Here is a 23,921-nt window from a genome sequence, read left to right as displayed (position 1 = left end):
AATCCAACAATATCTAGCTGAAATTGTGTATTTAATGATAATATGATATTATTGTTGACATGACTCGAACTATGTTGATGTGTTGTTGCAGATTGATAATTTAGTGAAGGGAGCTTTAGATCAAGCTTTACAAAACCTTAATTTGTTAATGGGATTTCCAGAAAATTTGGGACTTCATTACCTGCCTCTTTTTCCTTAGAGTAGTTGTCTTGTCCAACTAGAGCTCCAAATCTGCAATCACAATTCCACCAAAATACTTGATGGAGCAGAGGAAATATTTTCAAAGTTATGTATTTTCATTCTCTAGATTGTAATGTGAAATTCTTCAAGAATTTAGAAGGGAATTGGTTATGGCATTGGCAGGGGATACTAAAGCAATTTATGTTTTTTTTTCCTTTGTCTTGATCTGTAATGTTACAATAAGTCTCGAAGGTGGTGGCATGTAGTTTTCCATGGTTGGGTGTCATAAAATATTTAACAATAAAAAATAATCTAATTTGAATACTTGTGCCAAAAGATATATCACTCTCATGATATTGTCCAAACAGGGCATTTTATCCAAAACCAACCCACTTTAGTAAAAGACTAGGAATAAGTCAAGCGTATGCTAAATTTTAAATTCTATTAACATATGATACACATCTTCAACTTTTCAACAAGTGAAGGAACACCGAATATAAAACTACCTAGATAGTCAAGTTATCATAATTTAAAACAAACTGATTCATGTCAGGAGACAAGAGTCATGATACAACAATTTTATTCGTATAACTAGTAAGATTTATGTAGATGACATAAAATTGTTCTTGCTAAGCACACTATAGATTTGGATGGTAGTTTAAATGCCCACCATTATGTGTTCATAGATTATACACTTTAGGGTCAAATCTGAAATTTCTAATGAATGTTTGCGAGCTAAACTCCAGTTTGTCCATATGCAAGGATTCTAAACCTCTAAGTCAATATTTGTTAAAGATGGTGAAGTTAAAATCAGATACCGTGCACCTTTAGTTGCTAGGTTTTCTTATATACCTCTCCTTAAGCCAAAGGTTAAGTTTTCCACATGGTGTGTGAGGAGCTCCAATATCTTGAATTTCTTGATTTGCATACTCTACTTTATTATGATTGTTTGTAAACTATTTTAGCGTTTATCTAATAATTTTAAAAGTTTACATCTTCACACCTAATAATTATCAATATGAAAAAACCCAGTCAAGAGTTTCATTACAAATACTGGGAATTCTCACAATACTAAATAAATTATGTAGATTATACTAATAATATAATTTACAATGAAGTGTGCAATAAATTTCCTTAATACAATTATGCTATATATATTATAATCTCAACTACTTTTTTTTCTCTTTTACAATTTTATCCTTTCAATCTCCATCGAACAACTGACAAAAGGAGGGAAAAAGAAGAAAATAATGAAAAAAATCTTAACCTTTGATTAAAGTAATAGTATATCCAATGGTTGTTATTACCTTCACATCATTCATCCTAAAACAGACCTAGTAGACTATGCTGTATGATTACTCCATTCTGTTGGCACCTTTGCAAAACCCACTTGTTAAATTGCAATCCCCTTTCAAAAGGGTGTTCCAATTTGGTTTCAAGTTTTTATTTTTAAACATGTCTCACCTTCTATCTGTTGCTACTACTTCTTCTCGTTTCCAACTCTTGACCCTCAACAACACATTCACAACCCAACCTCCCTTTCTCGGATTCAAGGTACCCTTTTCAACGTTTTCTCTTACAATATTCTTGCTTTCTCCTAGTAGGCAAATGTGAAACGCAACATGTATTTGTTCATTTATTATATTATTTATGTTTCAGGGTCAGGAAATTTGTATATAATGCATTACTCAATCTGAACATTGCCGGTTATGATATGTTGTGGAGTTTTTGAATCTCATAGTATAACCATGTGTGTATAAGTTGTTTGTACAATTTAACGAGAAAATTAGATTAAACTTTTTCATATAAGTTTCATAAGCTATCCTAGAAAGCTTTTCGAAAATAACTTATGAAAATATCATAAGCTTTTTCCAAATACCATAAGATAAGTTTAAATAAGTTGTAAATAAGCTCTTCCAAAAAGACCCTAAATAATACATGTACTCACGGTAAATGTCTTTTACACTGTAATCCAATCACAACTCATCATGTATAATAAGTTCATTGACTTTTATAATAACCACCTTAAAAGTCATTCAAAGGATGATTTCTTATTGTTTGATAGCATAAAAACTTTTATATTGGTAGTGTATGCCTATTACAACTCTTTTGAATCTTGTGTACCTCTACATTTGGTTAAAAAAAGTGATTTTCTAAGGTCTGGTTACTGGCTTCATAAGGTAAAGTTCCCCATTTTTCTTGTTGCATAGGGTAAATCATGTTTTTTTTAGAAGCACAGTTGTTGCTTGAGTGTTAAACCATTTTGTGCATCCCAGAAGAGAGGGGCCAATTGTAACATCCTGGAAATTTCTATCCGGAATTTTTGGAAACGATGTATTTTGAATGATTATATATAAGTATTATTCAGTGTATATGCCTATATGTTCTTGGTAGAAGTAGGAATAGCGGGGGGCAAGATATGCGGGTTGGACTAATTAAGGGAGAGAAATCCATAACTGGGAGGTTATGGGTTAATTCCTAATTAATTAGTTAAAAATCATCATTTTGCGTGCGACTTAGAATTTAACAAAACCAACCTCTGAACCACGCTCGGGGTTTTATTCTGAGCGTTTTGATATACATGTTGCTTGCTTTCGAAAACTGGCCCCGACGGACGCAGAGAAACGCGAGAAACTAGAACCAGAGAAATGGCACGCAAACCGAGGCAGGATTTTAGCGTTTCAAAGGTCAGATTTTTCTCACTTTTGTGACTGAGTATGGGTCACAGTCAAAAAGAGAAAGTGGGCCCTTTTTGCTCCAATCAAATAGGGACATGTGGCAGAGCTTGAATAAAATAATAAGAAAAGAGGAAAAAGCCTTTTAAAAACCAAAAAGCAACTCTCTCTCTCTCTTCACTCAGCAGAAAACATTGCAGAAGCCTTCTCTCTCCCTCTCCCTCACGTTGCCTTTCTTCTCCCTCATTCTCCATTGAAGCTCCACACAAAGCTTCAACCTTTGGTGCTCATTTCTGCCCCAAATCATGAAAGGAGAGCATTTTTGGAGTCGTGAAGTGCGTGGCTACGAGTGGGACTTCGAAATTTCAGGTTTGGGTGGACTTCTTTCCCTCTTGATTTTCGTGGGTATGGGGTTTTGGGAGATATGAGGGGTAGTTTTGTTAGCTTTCTGCTGTGTGATGATTATTTGTGAAGACATTTGTTGAAAGCTTGTCGAAATTGCCATGTTTGGGTGAGTTAGACATACCCATTCTGTTTTAGGGTTTTTGTGATGATGTTTGTGATGTTTATATGCTGAAATTGCTGATGGAAATCTGTTAGAGATGAAGGGTAGAACTAACCCAAGGTTAGAAAGTGAGAATGTGATGTTATGAGTGGAAAAAGAGTGAGACTTTGAGAGTTGGAAGGCTAAGTCTGAATTCTGTGGTAAATGGAGGTTAGAGTGAGTTAATACTAGCTTGAAATGTCATTTAGGACATGTGAGAAAGGTTAGGCTGAGCTAGAGAGAAAAACAAATGACCAAAGTGAACCAAGAGCCAATTCTAGGGCAAAATTGGGTGTTGAAGAGTCAAATTTTGATTTGGTGGAATTTTTGGTGTAAATTCAGTTTGAGCAAGTTTAGATTGATGTTATGGACTTATGTGAGGTGAGAGTTTGCTTCAAATTTACCTCATTCTAAATTTCACCTTTCAAACCTAGAAAAGCCATTGGATTGAGGGGTTTTGAACACCTAGATTTTGTGTTGCTGTGGTTTGAAGCTTAGCTTTGGTTTAGACATGTTTGATACATGATTTGGGACTTGTAGGATTTGATTTGGGCAAGATTGGATGAGGGGAAGTTTGATTTTCGAAATCTGCACTTATGCAGAATTTTGCTGTCAAAATAGGTGCAGCAGGATTTTAGCTTGGTGCAGAAAATGCTTGTGTGTGGTTGGCTGTGGAAAGAGTAGTACAGAATGAGTTCTTGATGTTTTCTAGTAGATCCCAACGGTCAAAATGTAGGCTTATGCACTATAGACTTCCAGTAAAATTTTGGAGTCGATCCAACGGCTAACGAATTGGAACGAAGGAATTGTTACTGGGGTCTTTAAGTGAGAAAAGCTGTGATTTGGTTGGTGTTTTGGCAGAGTTTTCTGCCTTTGCTCTGTTTTGCTTGGTTGTGATAGCTTGTGCTGTTTGAATGTTGTTTTGCTTGGATGTTGTGGAAGCTTGGGAGGATTGATGGAGACCCGGTGTTGAGAGAAACGAGGATATGGGCTACGTGGGAGTACGTGAGCTCAGTTGGAGGTGGGCAACAGGGGATGGTGGGTTTATGCGCGCATTGTGGATGTGGAAAAAAAAAAAAAAACTTGTTGTGCACCATCGCCCGACCGCCACCTAGTACCACATGTGATGGGTACCCCATAATCCTACAAGCTTGAGATGAGGAAGTGTTGAAGGGTGAAACTTCCTGCTTTTATTGTTGACCACAGAGTGGTACCTGGAGATATGTCGCGGGGGTCAGGAGACCTTGGGGACGTCAGGTGGGGTGCTATTGCCCAAAACCAAGCTTGACCAATCCCGACCCAACCCGGGCATAGTCGGTCAGTGAGAACCTGTGATGTACCTAAGCAGGCGAGCTCCTGGCAGTCAACAGATAAAAGGAACAAAGACCACAAAGTAAGGAGGCTTGTGGTGGCTGGCCAGCTGTGAATTTTGTGTAATATGTGGATTGTGGCCTCTGGTAATCGATTACCAAGGGTGGGTAATCGATTACAAGGCTTAAAATTGAGGACAGGAGGCTAAGATGGTCTCTGGTAATCGATTACCAAGGGGTGTAATCGATTACCAGGCTTGAAAACGAAGTCAGGAAACTTAGGGAGCCTCTGGTAATCGATTACCAGCCTGTGTAATCGATTACACAGAGGAATGGGTCACTGGTAATCGATTACCAGGCATGTGTAATCGATTACACAGTGTAGTATTGCATATTTCATGTCCTGAGGCTGTGTAATTCAAGTTTAGCCTCTGGTAATCGATTACCAAGGTTGTGTAATCGATTACCAGAGATGGAAAGCCTTAAGATACTCCTTTTAACGTCATGTAGTGGTTATGAGATGCATTGTGTGTAGCGCAGTTAGATTCTTGTGAAAGAGTCTACCCCTTTCTCTTCTTTCTTGTAGATCGTGATGGCGGCGCAGCTAATCCGTGATCGAGTAGAGATGGAGTGCCTAGAGGGAGCTTGGGGGACCCTCGAAGGCAACACGAGGTGCCGATTTCGGGCACCATTCGATTCATGGCTACTTCTTTGGTGCATCCAGATGAACCTGCACGGACGCTTCAGCGCACGGTGGAGTGGACAGCTCCTTGGATTAGTTTTGTATACTTTTGAGGGTGGGTGTATCTAGGACTGACTGTTAGGTTTACTCTTTTGCTTTTGTATGGGTAGACCTGATGTATAGGCATTTGATTATTGTATACTTGTGGCTGAAGCCACCACTATGGATACCTTTGCTCTGGATGACACTATATATTTTGTAAAACTCCCATATTTTGGACAGCTTTAAATGATGAATGCATTTATGATCGATCTTGTTATCTGAAAAGAAATCATTAGCAACTTTATTTGTAAAAGAGTTTATCGACTGTATTTTACCCTTTTTTCACGTGACGACCTAAAGTAATGGCTGGTATATTCTTCCTTTTGAAACAGCAAAATAATTTAGAGAATTATGAGCGGTAAGAAAGAAATGACTCCGAATAGAGTTGTGAACTGGCCATTCAGGACTTTGTAGTGAGGATTTTCCTTCTAAACCTAGTTATAGTGAAAAGAGAAAGAAATGAAAAAGAAAAAGAAGAAAAAAAAAATTTACCATGGTTTTTGTTATTTAAATTATTACTATTAAACCAGTCATTAATTTAGGGACGCCACAATTGGTGGTATCAGAGCAAAAGTTGGATTCTAGTGAACCTGTTATGGTCTTGCTGTGTGAATGCTGTGTTTCTCTGAAACTTGGATGTAGGTTTCGGGGAGTGACGTTAAGTCACACATTGTGTGTATTTCTGCCTTATTGTCTTGAGCATGGATGTGTGACTGATTCATAGGGTTGTTGTGTGTATGAGTATGTATAAAGAGAAGGATGTTGTTATAACTGTCATAGCCTGTGTGGTACACTCTCTCATTAGGATTTCTTGGGTGCTAATAGTTTCCCTACAGGATAGGTATGGCAGGACGTGGTAGGGATCAGAACCGTGATGTCCTTGACCGCATCACCGCTGTGCTGGAAACTCTAGTGCAGGAACGTGATGTGGAACCGGCGGAGTATCGGGGACTCATGGCTTTCCGTAAGAACCACCCGCCAAAGTTCAGTGGAGACTATGATCCGGAAGGTGCTAGGTTGTGGTTAGCTGAGACGGAAAAGATTTTCGAGGCGATGGGTTGCCTTGAGGAGCATAAGGTTCTTTATGCGACATTTATGCTCCAAGGGGAGGCCGAGAATTGGTGGAAGTTCGTGAAGCCTTCATTTGTTGCACCTGGAGGTATGATTCCTTGGAATGCCTTCAAGGACAAATTCCTGGAGAATTACTTCCCGCGAGATCTCAGGAAGCGGAAGGCAAGGGAATTTCTGGATTTGAAGCAAGGAAACATGTCTGTTGGGGAGTACACGGCTAAGTTTAATGAGCTTCTGCAGTATTGGCCTCAATACCAAGATGCTCGGAATGAGGAAGATCTGTGTGCTCAGTTTGAGAATGGGCTTCGGTTGGAGATCCAACAGGCGGTTAGTTATATGCAGATTACGGATTTTAATCAGTTGGTGACAAAGTGCAGGATTTTTGAGGACAAGATGAAGGAGAGGCAAGCTAGAGGTGTTGGAGGACCTCAGAGGAACCATCCTTTTAGAGGAAATGGTAACAAGAGGATGAAGCCGTATGCTAGCAACAAGGGGAAGCAACCTATGGCTACCTCCAACATGAGCCAGTCAAGGGGGACTGGGGTACAATGCTTTCAGTGTGGAGGACCGCATATTAAGAGAAATTGCCCACAGCTCCAGCAGACACAGGAGAATCGTTGTTATGTGTGTGGCAAGGTGGGCCATTATGCTCGAGAATGTAGGGTGACCGGGAGGCCGATAGTGACGGCCAATTCTAACACCGTCAATCGTGGACCCACTAATTCCACAAGGAGCGGTAATGTTAGCAACAACAACATTAGTGGTGGAAGACCAAAAGTACCCTCTCGGGTATTTGCTATGAGTGGTTCAGAAGCGGCTGCCTCCGACGATTTGATACGGGGTAAGTGTTTGATTGCTGATAAACTACTAGATGTACTTTATGATTCAGGTGCCACGCATTCTTTCATATCTCATGCATGTGTGGAGAGGTTGGGGTTATGTGCGACGGAGTTACCATATGATATGGTGGTGTCTACTCCGACGAGCGAGCCTGTAACCACCTCTCGGGTGTGTTTGAAGTGTCCCATAATTGTTGAGGGTCGATCTTTTATGGCGGATTTGATTTGCCTACCTTTAGCTCATCTAGATGTGATCTTGGGGATGGATTGGTTATCTACTAACCATATCTTTCTAGACTGTAAGGAGAAGATGCTAGTGTTTGGTGGAGATGTAGTTCCAAGTGAATCTTTGAAAGAGGATGCAGCCAACGAAGGAACGGGGGATGTTCGAACTTACATGGTGTTGTTCTCTATGTATGTGGAAGAGGACGCTGAAGTTAGTTGTATACCGGTGGTGTCAGAATTTCCAGAAGTTTTTCCGGATGATGTTTGTGAATTGCCACCTGAGAGGGAAGTGGAATTCATTATTGACTTGGTGCCTGGGGCGAATCCAGTGTCGATTGCGCCTTATAGAATGTCTCCGGTGGAACTAGCAGAGGTGAAGGCACAAGTACAGGACCTTTTGAGCAAACAATTTGTTCGTCCAAGCGCATCACCGTGGGGAGCGCCGGTCTTGTTGGTTAAAAAGAAGGATGGCAGTATGAGGATGTGTGTGGACTACCGGCAGTTAAACAAGGTCACTATCAAGAACAAATATCCTCTACCAAGGATAGATGATTTGATTGACCAATTGAGGGGAGCGACGGTATTTTCGAAGATCGATCTGCGATCGGGGTATCATCAAATCCGAGTTAAGAAGGAAGATATCCCAAAGACTGCGTTTCGGACTCGGTATGGGCACTACGAGTATTTAGTCATGCCATTTGGAGTGACTAATGCTCCTGCCATTTTCATGGACTATATGAACTGTATATTCCATGATTACTTGGATCAGTTCGTGGTTGTGTTCATTGATGATATCCTAGTGTATTCGAGGAATAAGGAGGAGCATGAGAAGCACTTAAGGATTGTGTTGCATATTCTGAGGGATAGGAAGCTGTTCGCCAAACTGTCAAAATGTGACTTTTGGTTGGAGAAAGTGCAGTTTTTAGGGCACGTGATTTCTAAGGACGGGGTTGCGGTGGATCCGAACAAGGTGGAGTCGGTTATGGAGTGGCAACAACCGACAACTCCAACGGAGGTTCGAAGCTTCTTGGGGTTGGCTGGCTATTTAGAAAGTTCATTGAAGGATTTTCTAAATTGGCATTGCCCCTAACTAAGTTGACTCGTAAGAATGAGAAGTTTGTCTGGAATGAGAAGTGTGATCAAAGTTTCCAAGAGTTGAGGAGGCGGTTGACGACAGCTCCAGTGTTAATTTTGCCCGACCCTAAGAGAACATTTGAAGTGTATTGCGATGCAAGCGGGCAAGGCTTGGGATGTGTGTTGATGCAAGAGGGAAGAGTAGTGGCTTATGCTTCGCGTCAATTACGTCCTCATGAAGTTAACTATCCGACTCATGACTTGGAACTAGCAGCGGTGGTCTTTGCCTTAAAGATTTGGAGGCATTATTTGTACGGTACTCGTTTTGAAGTTTTCAGTGATCACAAGAGTCTCAAATACTTGTTCGATCAGAAGGAACTCAATATGAGACAACGAAGATGGATGGAGTTCCTCAAGGATTATGATTTTGGACTTTCCTACCATCCAGGAAAGGCTAATGTAGTAGCCGATGCGCTAAGCCGGAAATCTTTACATGTTGCGACTATGATGAGTTTGGAGCAGAGATTGATAGAGGAGTTCCGAGATCTGAATCTAGCAATCGAGGTGCGACCCAAGAGCTTATTTGTGGGAACGTTGCAGATTACCAATGAATTTGTAGACCACATACGCGAGGCTCAAGGGGATGATCCGTTTTTGCAAGGCAAGGTGTTAGATGTAATGGGGGATAGGGGTGTGGAGTTTGAGAAGGATACAACCGGGTTAATTAGATTCAAGGGGAGGATATGTGTGCCATCTCTAGATGATTTGAAAGTTCAGATTTTGGAGGAAGCACATAAAAGTCGTCTTAGTTTCCATCCAGGAATGATTAAGATGTACCAAGATTTGAAGAGAAGTTTTTGGTGGCATGGCATGAAGAAAGATGTAGCCGAATATGTAGCAAGATGTTTGACATGTCAAAAGGCTAAGGTTGAGCACCAACGACCATCGGGAGAATTGAAGCCATTGGAGATTCCGGAATGGAAATGGGAGAGCATATCTATGGATTTTGTATCTAGTTTACCCAAGACTAGTCGTGGACATGATGCTGTGTGGGTCATAGTAGATCGACTCACCAAATCTGCTCATTTTATCCCAGTGAATATGAAGTATAGAATGGAGAAACTCGTGGAGTTGTACATCAAGGAAGTAGTAAGGTTGCATGGAATTCCTTCTAGTATTGTATCTGACAGGGATCCGAGGTTCACTTCGCGATTTTGGACGAGTTTACATGAAGCCTTGGGGACAAAGCTGAAGCTTAGTTCAGCTTATCATCCTCAAACAGATGGTCAGACTGAACGAACCATTCAGACTCTAGAGGATCTACTTCGGGCGTGTATTATAGAGCAACAAGGTAGCTGGATGGATTGTTTGCCATTGATTGAGTTTACTTACAACAATAGCTACCAAGCCAGTATTGGTATGGCTCCTTTTGAAGCTTTATATGGACGAAAGTGCAAAACTCCTATTTGTTGGTATGATGATGGAGAAGCGGTACTTCTTGGACCTGAAATGCTACAACAGATTAACGAACAAGTGAAGTTGATTCGAGAGAAGATAAAAGCATCTCAGGATAGGCAGAAGAGCTATTATGATAGAAGGAGGAAGCCACTAGATTTTCAGGAAGGAGAGTATGTGTTTTTGAAGGTTTCTCCCGTAACCGGAGTCGGAAGAGCTCTCAAGGCTAGGAAGTTGGCACCCAAGTATCTAGGTCCATATCAGATTTTGAAGAAGATTGGGCCTGTAGCTTATCATATCGCCTTACCTCCGAGTTTATCGAATTTGCATCCTGTGTTCCATGTCTCTCAACTGAGACGGTACAACCCAGATCCATCACATATACTTGCAGTGGACGAGGTACAGGTGAAGGATAACCTCACCTATAGAGCACAACCTCAGGAAATCACTGACCGAAGGATGAAGTCTTTGAGAGGAAAGGAGATCGCGTTGGTGAAGGTGCAGTGGGGAACCGATGAGGGTGATTCTACATGGGAGTTGGAGGATAGGATGAGAGAATTGTACCCAAGCTTGTTCATCGAGTAGTTAATTTCGGGGACGAAATTCCTAAAAGGGTGGGAGTATTGTAACATCCTGGAAATTTCTATCCGGAATTTTTGGAAACGATGTATTTTGAATGATTATATATAAGTATTATTCAGTGTATATGCCTATATGTTCTTGGTAGAAGTAGGAATAGCGGGGGGCAAGATATGCGGGTTGGACTAATTAAGGGAGAGAAATCCATAACTGGGAGGTTATGGGTTAATTCCTAATTAATTAGTTAAAAATCATCATTTTGCGTGCGACTTAGAATTTAACAAAACCAACCTCTGAACCACGCTCGGGGTTTTATTCTGAGCGTTTTGATATACATGTTGCTTGCTTTCGAAAACTGGCCCCGACGGACGCAGAGAAACGCGAGAAACTAGAACCAGAGAAATGGCACGCAAACCGAGGCAGGATTTTAGCGTTTCAAAGGTCAGATTTTTCTCACTTTTGTGACTGAGTATGGGTCACAGTCAAAAAGAGAAAGTGGGCCCTTTTTGCTCCAATCAAATAGGGACATGTGGCAGAGCTTGAATAAAATAATAAGAAAAGAGGAAAAAGCCTTTTAAAAACCAAAAAGCAACTCTCTCTCTCTCTTCACTCAGCAGAAAACATTGCAGAAGCCTTCTCTCTCCCTCTCCCTCACGTTGCCTTTCTTCTCCCTCATTCTCCATTGAAGCTCCACACAAAGCTTCAACCTTTGGTGCTCATTTCTGCCCCAAATCGTGAAAGGAGAGCATTTTTGGAGTCGTGAAGTGCGTGGCTACGAGTGGGACTTCGAAATTTCAGGTTTGGGTGGACTTCTTTCCCTCTTGATTTTCGTGGGTATGGGGTTTTGGGAGATATGAGGGGTAGTTTTGTTAGCTTTCTGCTGTGTGATGATTATTTGTGAAGACATTTGTTGAAAGCTTGTCGAAATTGCCATGTTTGGGTGAGTTAGACATACCCATTCTGTTTTAGGGTTTTTGTGATGATGTTTGTGATGTTTATATGCTGAAATTGCTGATGGAAATCTGTTAGAGATGAAGGGTAGAACTAACCCAAGGTTAGAAAGTGAGAATGTGATGTTATGAGTGGAAAAAGAGTGAGACTTTGAGAGTTGGAAGGCTAAGTCTGAATTCTGTGGTAAATGGAGGTTAGAGTGAGTTAATACTAGCTTGAAATGTCATTTAGGACATGTGAGAAAGGTTAGGCTGAGCTAGAGAGAAAAACAAATGACCAAAGTGAACCAAGAGCCAATTCTAGGGCAAAATTGGGTGTTGAAGAGTCAAATTTTGATTTGGTGGAATTTTTGGTGTAAATTCAGTTTGAGAAAGTTTAGATTGATGTTATGGACTTATGTGAGGTGAGAGTTTGCTTCAAATTTACCTCATTCTAAATTTCACCTTTCAAACCTAGAAAAGCCATTGGATTGAGGGGTTTTGAACACCTAGATTTTGTGTTGCTGTGGTTTGAAGCTTAGCTTTGGTTTAGACATGTTTGATACATGATTTGGGACTTGTAGGATTTGATTTGGGCAAGATTGGATGAGGGGAAGTTTGATTTTCGAAATCTGCACTTATGCAGAATTTTGCTGTCAAAATAGGTGCAGCAGGATTTTAGCTTGGTGCAGAAAATGCTTGTGTGTGGTTGGCTGTGGAAAGAGTAGTACAGAATGAGTTCTTGATGTTTTCTAGTAGATCCCAACGGTCAAAATGTAGGCTTATGCACTATAGACTTCCAGTAAAATTTTGGAGTCGATCCAACGGTTAACGAATTGGAACGAAGGAATTGTTACTGGGGTCTTTAAGTGAGAAAAGCTGTGATTTGGTTGGTGTTTTGGCAGAGTTTTCTGCCTTTGCTCTGTTTTGCTTGGTTGTGATAGCTTGTGCTGTTTGAATGTTGTTTTGCTTGGATGTTGTGGAAGCTTGGGAGGATTGATGGAGACCCGGTGTTGAGAGAAACGAGGATATGGGCTACGTGGGAGTACGTGAGCTCAGTTGGAGGTGGGCAACAGGGGATGGTGGGTTTATGCGCGCATTGTGGATGTGGAAAAAAAAAAAAAAACTTGTTGTGCACCATCGCCCGACCGCCACCTAGTACCACATGTGATGGGTACCCCATAATCCTACAAGCTTGAGATGAGGAAGTGTTGAAGGGTGAAACTTCCTGCTTTTATTGTTGACCACAGAGTGGTACCTGGAGATATGTCGCGGGGGTCAGGAGACCTTGGGGACGTCAGGTGGGGTGCTATTGCCCAAAACCAAGCTTGACCAATCCCGACCCAACCCGGGCATAGTCGGTCAGTGAGAACCTGTGATGTACCTAAGCAGGCGAGCTCCTGGCAGTCAACAGATAAAAAGAACAAAGACCACAAAGTAAGGAGGCTTGTGGTGGCTGGCCAGCTGTGAATTTTGTGTAATATGTGGATTGTGGCCTCTGGTAATCGATTACCAAGGGTGGGTAATCGATTACAAGGCTTAAAATTGAGGACAGGAGGCTAAGATGGTCTCTGGTAATCAATTACCAAGGGGTGTAATCGATTACCAGGCTTGAAAACGAAGTCAGGAAACTTAGGGAGCCTCTGGTAATCGATTACCAGCCTGTGTAATCGATTACACAGAGGAATGGGTCACTGGTAATCGATTACCAGGCATGTGTAATCGATTACACAGTGTAGTATTGCATATTTCATGTCCTGAGGCTGTGTAATTCAAGTTTAGCCTCTGGTAATCGATTACCAAGGTTGTGTAATCGATTACCAGAGATGGAAAGCCTTAAGATACTCCTTTTAACGTCATGTAGTGGTTATGAGATGCATTGTGTGTAGCGCAGTTAGATTCTTGTGAAAGAGTCTACCCCTTTCTCTTCTTTCTTGTAGATCGTGATGGCGGCGCAGCTAATCCGTGATCGAGTAGAGATGGAGTGCCTAGAGGGAGCTTGGGGGACCCTCGAAGGCAACACGAGGTGCCGATTTCGGGCACCATTCGATTCATGGCTACTTCTTTGGTGCATCCAGATGAACCTGCACGGACGCTTCAGCGCACGGTGGAGTGGACAGCTCCTTGGATTAGTTTTGTATACTTTTGAGGGTGGGTGTATCTAGGACTGACTGTTAGGTTTACTCTTTTGCTTTTGTATGGGTAGACCTGATGTATAGGCATTTGATTATTGTATACTTGTGGCTGAAGCCACCACTATGGATACCTTTGCTCTGGATGACACTATATATTTTGTAAAACTCCCATATTTTGGACAGCTTTAAATGATGAATGCATTTATGATCGATCTTGTTATCTGAAAAGAAATCATTAGCAACTTTATTTGTAAAAGAGTTTATCGACTGTATTTTACCCTTTTTTCACGTGACGACCTAAAGTAATGGCTGGTATATTCTTCCTTTTGAAACAGCAAAATAATTTAGAGAATTATGAGCGGTAAGAAAGAAATGACTCCGAATAGAGTTGTGAACTGGCCATTCAGGACTTTATAGTGAGGATTTTCCTTCTAAACCTAGTTATAGTGAAAAGAGAAAGAAATGAAAAAGAAAAAGAAGAAAAAAAAAATTTACCATGGTTTTTGTTATTTAAATTATTACTATTAAACCAGTCATTAATTTAGGGACGCCACACCAATATCTCCTGTTCTATGAATATGTCAGCACAACAATCAGATGATCATGGGAAAATGAAGCTGGACCAATTAATAGACAAAGTGCAAAAGCTTTGGGACAGTTCTCCTGAACCGATGAAGAAATTCCCGCATAACAAGGCTTCAGACAACTTCATTCAACTTATTCTTGATCTTATTTTGGTTGTTGTCAAATACCTAGTTGTACCTGTATTTGCAGTTACTGATGCAAGCTCCATTGGAGCTTGTAGGCCTAGGATCTTCTTCATCAATGGATTCCTTTGCTTCTTGGAAGATCAATGGCAGCGGAATGGAGAAAGGGAAAGAGAGAGGAGACGCCACTTCAAGGAGAAGATGAGTCTAGAAGAAGCTCACCACCATAGGAGGCCATGGATAAGAGCTTGGAGGAAGAAGGAGATGAATGAAGGGAAAGGGAGAGAAGAGCACGAAATTTTGTGCTCTAAATGAGCTTTGAAATCTGAAGTTTAATATTGAAATTATCAAAGTTGAAAAAAATGCACACACATGACCTCTATTTATAGCCTAAGTGTCACACAAAATTGGAGGGAAATTCAAATTTCACTTGAATTTGAAATTGAATTTGTGGAGCCAAACTTTGGAGCCAAAATTTCACTAATTATGATTAGTGAATTTTAGTTATGGTTCAGCCCACTAATCCAAGATCAATTCCAAGATTCTCCACTAAGTGTGCTTAGGTGTCATGAGGCATGAAAAGCATGAAGGACATGCACAAAGTGTGACTATATGATGTGGCAATGGGGTGTAGTAAGCAAATGCTCACATCCCCCTCTAAAATTTAATTAGATTGGGCTTCTACCAATTCAATTAAATTTATTTCCAACCACACACATCAAATATCCACTTAGTGCATGTGAAATTACAAAACTACCCCTAATACAAAAACTAGTCTAGGTGCCCTAAAATACAAGGGCTGAAAAATCCTATATTTCTAGGGTACCCTACCTACATTATGGAGCCCTAAATACAAGGCCCAAAAATAATGAAACCTTAATCTAATATTTACAAAGATAAGCGGGCTCGTACTTAGCCCATGGGCCCGAAATCTACCCTAAGGCTCATAAGAACCCTAGGGCCTTCTCTTGCATCTCTGGCCCAATCTACTTGGAGTTTTTCTATCCAATGCCCTTGCGGAGTAGGATTGCATCATTCCCTCCCCCTTGAAAAGGATTTGACCTCAAATCCTAAGGTTCTTGATACTCTGGGCTCCTTCCCTTAACACCTGTAAAAAGAACAAAAACATATGTATTAGTGGTGTTTAGTATGTTGAAGTAAGGTAAGGTCTGAAAACTCATTTCCTGGGCATCTTCCCATGAAGGAACATGGTTCCTCACCAACTCAATGAGTGGTGCTACAAGTATAGAAAAATATGGGGCAAACCTTTTGTAAAAGTTTGTTAAGTCTTGGAAGCCCCAAATTTTTCTTACACTTGGTGGAGCGGGCCACTCAGGAATGACCTTTATTCTCTTAGGGTTCATGGGAACCCTTTGATCACAATTTAAAAAATTAAGAAAAGTAAAGCAATAGAACATACCTTTTTCTGTATTTTCATGTTGATTATTCCTACCAAAAAGTATGACAAACCTAAGGTGTCCCATATGAGTGCCTAAGTTTGTATTGAAACTAAAAATAAGAACAAACCTACCTAATGAGTCCCTATGTACACAAATCATGAAGATGTTGGGTGCATGAGTAATTTTACAAAAGAGTGTTGCACCACCCAAAGCATTCATCACACCACCTATTTTAGGGATTTGGTGCCTAATAATACCTATTTTGGGCACCAACAAAGCACAAGGATTTAATCTCTTGCGAACCAAACCCTCATCCAACAACTCCTTTACTTGAGGAATAAACTCAAGCCTAAGAGATGTGGCAATGCTAACAAGTGTCTTTTTACAAAGGAGAAAATGTGGAGGTTGTCTAAGAAGGGAAATTTCTTTAATATTTGTCTTTATTTCAAAATGTCTTTCCTTCTTAGCTAACCTCTTGGAGGAGACACTTACCTCCTTACACTCCTCCTTAACCATTAAAGGTTGTCCTTCTTCTTGGGGGTAGATCTCTTCACTAGATTCTTCCCCTTTTGCTTCTTCACTTTTACTAGAGGAAGGTGAAGTAGTAGCCTCATCTTGGCTACTATAAATGTCTTGGCCCCTCATAATCATGGTTTTCTTGGTGGGGCATTGAGAAGTAATGTGTCCTCTTCCAAGACATTTAAAGCACTTCATGGAGCTAGTCTTCTCTTGCATACTAGCCTTAAGGGGTTGCTTTTCTATTGTCTTCCCCTTATCATCTTTGGGCTTAGAAGGTCTCACCCCTAAGATTCCTTGACCTTGGTCTTTCTTTGGATAAGAGTGAGAGCCATAAGATTTTGAAGTAGACTTCCTTTTAAGTTGTTGCTCTACCCTTATTTCCCAATCTAAATTGGCCTCTACATTGTCCTTCCCATGGAAGTATGGGAGTTTAATGTTAACCTCTTGAGGCTTTCTTTCATTTTCTCTCCTATGGGAGTGAGGTCTAAGATGTGACCTATGCCTTCCTTCATAATAGTCACGAAGTTCTTCACTTAGGCTCTTGCAAGAGTTATGACTACTATAGGAGACATGTTTTTCTCTTTTCATTTCTTTCATTATTTTTCTTCTTTCTTCCTCTCTTATTTTCTTTCTTTCATCTTGACTTATTTCTTCCACTCTTTTTTTACCTTTTTCTTTTCTCTCTTGTTTTTCTTTCCACAACTTAAGGGATCTCAACTCATCTAATATCTTATACAAGGGGTCCTTAGGAGTAGAACCCTCACCATTAACACTAAATAAAGAATGAAGACTCATGTTGGTTCCTAAGTTATGGTTCTTTCTTGTTGGGGGTTTGAAAACAAAAGGTAAAATAAACTATGGTTGAAACTAGCCAAAATAAACACTAAAAGAGGTGTGAAAGATAAGGTAAAAACTAATTAGTAAAAGGCAAGCTATCTAGGCAGTTTGACAATGGAGGGTAAAGGAAATAAGCTATGAAAATAAGCAAGAAATTAAAGTGCAAGAAATGCAAACTAGGCGGATCCTAAGAGTGTTTGGGTGACCTCATTTAAGGTTCCCAACAAAACACTCACTATCCTAAGGGGAAATTGCCTAAAATTATTACACACAAATGGAAGTAGGGTGACCTAGCGGAGGCTCCCAACTTACTTCCAATGAAAGGCCTTTTTGTTACAAAATTTGAAAGCAAAGCAAATTGCCAATTACAAAGAAAAAAGTCCTCAATTGTGGTGGCTTTTCTCTCTTTAGTGTTTCACTCAATTTGGAGTGCTTCTTAGTCCAATAGCTCTTAAGGTGGTTGGCCCCTTGCTTCTTGACTCAAATTCTTCAAGATATGGCACCAATCCTCCTTTCCAATTCCCTATATGGCAACTCACAAGCAAGGAAACAAAGAGACAAGCAATAACCAAAGACAAAAAAAAAAAAATGAAATGAAAGCTAAACCAATAGAGTTTCACAAGACAAATTTCCAAGGATTATTCAACAATTAAAGCAATGAAAAGCACAAAAAGCAAGCTAGGACTCAAAGAGAAACCTAGAATGGCTCTAGAGTAGAGTAGAAAAACTCTAAAAAAAAAGACTCAAGAAACCTCTAGTTTTGGCACTTGTTTTCACAATAATGTTCAATTGAAATTTCAGAACTAGGATTGGTATAAAATATGCACCAATTATAGAACAAATTTTGAGCCAAAACAACAAGCACACTTTCCTTTCACTTTTCTTTTTTTTCCTGGACACTGATTTTTCTGCCAACTTGTGAGATTTTTATTATTTTTTTCTTTAATCCAAATCGCTTGATTCTTTTTTTATAATTTTGGTCCAGATGTCTAGAAAATTCAGTAAAAGTTTTAGCTCAAAAAACGTAGTTACCAATTCCCAGTAATTTATACAAGTTCGTATGTTCAAGCTGCCAGCACTAGCGATTTCAGCCTAGAAATCAAGAGTAGTGTTTATGTTGCTTAAGGCTTGGATAGTTACAATTTGTGTTTGCTTATGCTCAATTATCTTGAATAACACAATTAAAGAGAGCTTAAGACTTATTTTGATTCACAAATCCAGCCACAACTCAGCACCACAACTCAACTTCATCATAGGCATCATGTAGGAAACTTAGAAAGCAAAAAAAAAAAAGTTCAAGAACAAGACTACTTCTAGGAATTGATTTAGAACATGTTATGAACTAAATAACATGCATGAATTAGACTCAAAATTCAAAAGATAGGCTAAGAATGACAAGAATACATGAACAAATGTATCTAGAATTCAATCAACAAAATAAAATTCAACACAAACTTAGAACATAATGTGACAATTACTATGACTAAACATGACTCTAAGACAACATGGATTAAGTGATTTACACTTAGATTTTTGTGTTTTTTTTTTCTAATCAATATTTTGGAACAAAATTTAGATCTAAAGGTTCAGAACAAGAATATTATGAATGAAAATTGATAGAACCTAAAATCAACACAAAAACAAGATTCAAGAGTAGATCTACAAAATTTGAACCATAGAAATGCAAGAACAAGTGTAGATCTAAGATTTAATCGGTTTATTTATTTATTTTTTAATCTACTCTAAACAGCACCAAACCACAAGACAATGGAGGATATACATGGAGAATAAGATGAAGAACAAGGAATTAAAGAGAATTCACCGAACAAAAAGATAGAGGAAGCAAAAGAACATCACCTAGATGAAGATGCTCTTGATACCACATGATGCAAGCTCCATTGGAGCTTGTAGGCCTAGGATCTTCTTCATCAATGGATTCCTTTGCTTCTTGGAAGATCAATGGCAGCGGAATGGAGAAAGGGAAAGAGAGAGGAGACGCCACTTCAAGGAGAAGATGAGTCTAGAAGAAGCTCACCACCATAGGAGGCCATGGATAAGAGCTTGGAGGAAGAAGGAGATGAATGAAGGGAAAGGGAGAGAAGAGCACGAAATTTTGTGCTCTAAATGAGCTTTGAAATCTGAAGTTTAATATTCAAATCATCAAAGTTGAAAAAAATGCACACACATGACCTCTATTTATAGCCTAAGTGTCACACAAAATTGGAGGGAAATTCAAATTTCACTTGAATTTGAAATTGAATTTGTGGAGCCAAACTTTGGAGCCAAAATTTCACTAATTATGATTAGTGAATTTTAGTTATGGTTCAGCCCACTAATCCAAGATCAATTCCAAGATTCTCCACTAAGTGTGCTTAGGTGTCATGAGGCATGAAAAGCATGAAGGACATGCACAAAGTGTGACTATATGATGTGGCAATGGGGTGTAGTAAGCAAATGCTCACCTCCCCCTCTAAAATTTAATTAGATTGGGCTTCTACCAATTAAATTAAATTTATTTCCAACCACACACATCAAATATCCACTTAGTGCATGTGAAATTACAAAACTACCCCTAATACAAAAACTAGTCTAGGTGCCCTAAAATACAAGGGCTGAAAAATCCTATATTTCTAGGGTACCCTACCTACATTATGGAGCCCTAAATACAAGGCCCAAAAATAATGAAACCTTAATCTAATATTTACAAAGATAAGCGGGCTCGTACTTAGCCCATGGGCCCGAAATCTACCCTAAGGCTCATAAGAACCCTAGGGCCTTCTCTTGCATCTCTGGCCCAATCTACTTGGAGTTTTTCTATCCAATGCCCTTGCGGAGTAGGATTGCATCAGTTACCTCCCTAAGTGAAATGTCGTACTGTGCACATGAAAGGAAGCTAGTCTTTGTTCCTCTTACGGTTCCCTTTGGAGTTGCTGTGGCTAGGATCCTTAAAGAGACTGCCCTTCAGTTATCTCCACGTCTAAGGGTAAGATAATTGGTTGTGCACCATTTTATATTTTACATATTAGAGACATTTGTCGAATGTAGCATTAAGCTGTTGTTTTTTCTAAAATTACTTTCCCACATTCAGAATGAAACAGTTGTGATGCTTAAGCTCATTTTGTCGAATGTAGCATTGTGTCTTTTACTCATTTAGTAGAAGATTTAAACAATCACATTGCCTCCATATCATGAGTTGCTAACAATTGAGGTATGTTTCTTTTGAATCAGTTAATCTCACTTCATTTGATGAGTTTTCTTTGCGGATATTTGGCAGTGATTAATAATACAATGACTACCTTAGATGTTCATTTATTTCGAAATTCTTATTTAGGCATCCAGCTTGAATTAAGAATTTAGGATGAAAGAGGGGTGAGAATAGTAAGGGTGAGGTGGCAAAGGCTGTAACAGAATTGCCAAACGTGTGAGAAAGGGATTTAAGAATATATAGGGAATGGTTAGGAGAGAAAGGGTTCACGTTTTTTATTTGTGAATTTTGTTATGGACGGAGGGCAATAACCTCTCTGTAGGAGCCTAGCTCTGTGGCAGTAGGATTACACTCCTTCTGTATGTTTCCTTGTTCTGTTAGCAAATAATACAAACATTCCCAGATTTATGTATACTTTTCCTTCTTTGTTTTTTGGTCCCTAAGAATATTAATATATTTTGAGATCATTTTTATTGGTTATAATAGAAAATGATATGAGAAACTCAATCTGGTGTTGCCTTCCTCCCTATTTACTGTGTTGTGTAGCTTATGTCTTGTTTGACACCCTTGTACCATAGCTTATGACTGGTCTTGTTTTCAGGATTCAGAAGTTCCATGGAATTTAATTGCCATTGCAATTTTCTTCACATTGATCAAATTGCCTGGACCATATTACCCTTACTGAGTACGTATAATTATTCCTTATTTTGCAAATGGGGTTCTGTTGAGAACTCTATTGTTTGCAATATTGTGGTATAGAAGACCTAAAGCATTGAAGATGTTGGATTCTAGTTAGTTAACTCACTGAGTTATGATACTTGTTGCCTGCAAAGTCAATTTCAGTTGTAAGTACTATTATTAACTCATTCTACAATTTATTATCCTAAATCCAATACATGTGAAAAATATGTGATTCTTTGGAATTTGCAGGAGGCTATAATGTGTTATCCAATTTTATGAGTAAATGTTATATATTGTGGGATTTTAACAAAGCGGAAATGCTTGAGTCCAACCCAAATTTAGTTTTATCATCAAGCTTAAGCCTTATTTGGTTAAATCATTTGCAAGTCCCTATAGTTTAACTGATTTTTTTTATTTTTTTTATCAACAAATGTTAGTTTTGTTAGCAGAAGGGATAAAACCCGCAACATTTTCCCTCTTTCCTTCTCCCTTAACCATCCATCCCACCTTATATCTTCTTTTTAAATTGGTGCTTATAATTTAAAATTTTGTAATTGCGCCCCTATACTGCCCAATATTTTCAAATAAGTCTCCACTCATCAGTAAATATTAAGTTTAGCTTTTATCAAATATAGTTTTTGGGGGGTTTTGATTATTGCATTTATTTTTTAGCTGTAAGCCGAAACATGCTATTAATAAAAGATTGTTTATTAAATTAGGCCTGGTGAAAATGTTTTGTATAATAATGGTTCTAGTAATAATTAACCAATATATTGAAGTTTGCTTGTATTAATCTTGCAATGTAATATAGGTGTACTTGTCAATATCATGCATAAGTTGACTTCAGTTTTTTATTCAATAATGTTTTGTATTAAAATGTTGTTGGTGAATCATTGACTATGTTTACTCTGATATAAGAGACCAAGTTTTTACTAGTGAAGATTTTAGTGGAGAGTTAAGCAATCCATTGAGATTTTGATTGAATTTGGATTTCACTTTGTTGAGAAAATAGTTTGTCTTGCAAATATGTGGTTGTGATGAATGGTGGGGGTAGATAAAGTATCGAGAAATAGATGTCAACTAGACGTGCATTCTTTATTCCCTTAGTTTGCCTCTATGTGTGGGGCAAGTATTATTAGCATACAATAATAGCATTGCTATGCAAACAATCATCATAAACACTCAAAGTATGCCGATGTTAAAATCTAAATGATTGACTACAATATATTTTACACACACTTAAAACAAATTATATGAACCACCAACACACATACAATATATATTTTTGAAGCCATATGTATGTCAACATACATCATTCTTTTTATTTTCAGAGTCGACAACTACATGCTGTTTATATCAAATATGAAGGCCACTTAAGACTCACATCCACAAATGACTCTCCATGCATGTATTCATACGGAAAAAAAAGGCAACCTGGAATTTGCTGTAATACATACAACATTTAGGAGACATATCTAAATTGGGGGTCAGCTTCACGAGAACCTTATGCACTTTGACCAAGTAGTATTGAAAGCAAGTGATGACGGCTAGGCACGGCAAACAGGAAGAAAATTGAGTGTCGGGGACTATTACTACTGAGTTCACACAGCTGCATACTAGGTAGTAGGTCGCGAGAGAGCGAAAGAACATGTGAGACACATTCAAAGCCTGTTAAGTGCCCCCAACAAATTATATTACAAGTAATATTCAGAAAAGAACTAAGATAATGAACATTTTACTGAAAAATGAACCAGAATAATTAAAAATAAATATAAGAAAATTCATATCACTACTAGTGAAACAAAGAAAATATGTTGTTTAGAATGTTCATTGTTTATATCCATCATTACTACTATCATCTAGTAAGTAGGGGGAGGGAGTACCCCATTACATGGTCAAGTCATGCCACCACCTTTTGTAGGTGCTTATTAGTGATATTTACAGATCATATATACCAAAGAAGATTATTGGCAACATGAATCAAACTAAGCCTTCCAAGCAATAGCTTTGACCCTAACCAACTTTGAATCAATACCCATTAACCATCACTAAAATCAAACACACCTTCTAGTATTGCATTTATAGAAGCAATAATACGACCTTAATTAATCTCCAAGTATCTCTTTCTGTCTTGTATAACAATAATGGATCAAAATGTGTCAGAAAACTCCTCCAATAAAAGGATTTTCCTATAGTGCAAACCAAATTAAACTAAATAAGTAAACTAACATACATCAATTAAAAGGTTTGGTCATTGGGGGTGACAGGCATGGCAAAATATAAAGACTGTATATATGAAGTACCAATTGCAAATCAGAAAGCTAAATAATGAATTAAAAGAATCATGAATTGTAAGATCAATTATTAAAATAACAAAGTATATCTTTCATTTCACTTATAAAGCGGTAGAAATAGGTAAGGAAATAGAATAAATTTTTATTTCCTTTTTATCACAATAATTGGATTCTTTTCCATGCAAATCTCTCTCATAGTGGTATTTATAAGGTACCCGAAGTACATAATCCGCATACATAATAGGCAAAATTGTAATTTTGGTCCCCCACCTTAGCTCCAATTTCGCATTTGGTCCCCCGGTAATTTAGTTCACAAATTTGGTCCTCCTGTTTTATAAAATCCTCCAATGTTGGTCCCAGACGCCTCAATTGGACATTGACCGTTAAGCAATGACGTTGACTGTCACGTATCAACGTCTGAGAGGCACCTTGAAACTGCTTGCATTTTTTAGCCCATTTGTGGTAAAAAAATTTTACA

General features: G+C 38.8%; 1 pseudogene; it reads left to right on the top strand.

The window, feature by feature from the left end:
* The first annotated feature begins 1,571 nt into the window (after window positions 1–1,571).
* LOC114425874 lies at window positions 1,572–21,346 on the top strand (annotated as a pseudogene).
* The last annotated feature ends 2,575 nt before the right edge of the window (window positions 21,347–23,921 follow it).

This window comes from Glycine soja, chromosome 9 (assembly GCF_004193775.1).
Source record: "Glycine soja cultivar W05 chromosome 9, ASM419377v2, whole genome shotgun sequence".
Taxonomy (NCBI): domain Eukaryota; kingdom Viridiplantae; phylum Streptophyta; class Magnoliopsida; order Fabales; family Fabaceae; genus Glycine; species Glycine soja.
Note: the sequence above shows the minus strand (reverse complement) of the source record. Positions and strands in the feature narration are given on the sequence as shown.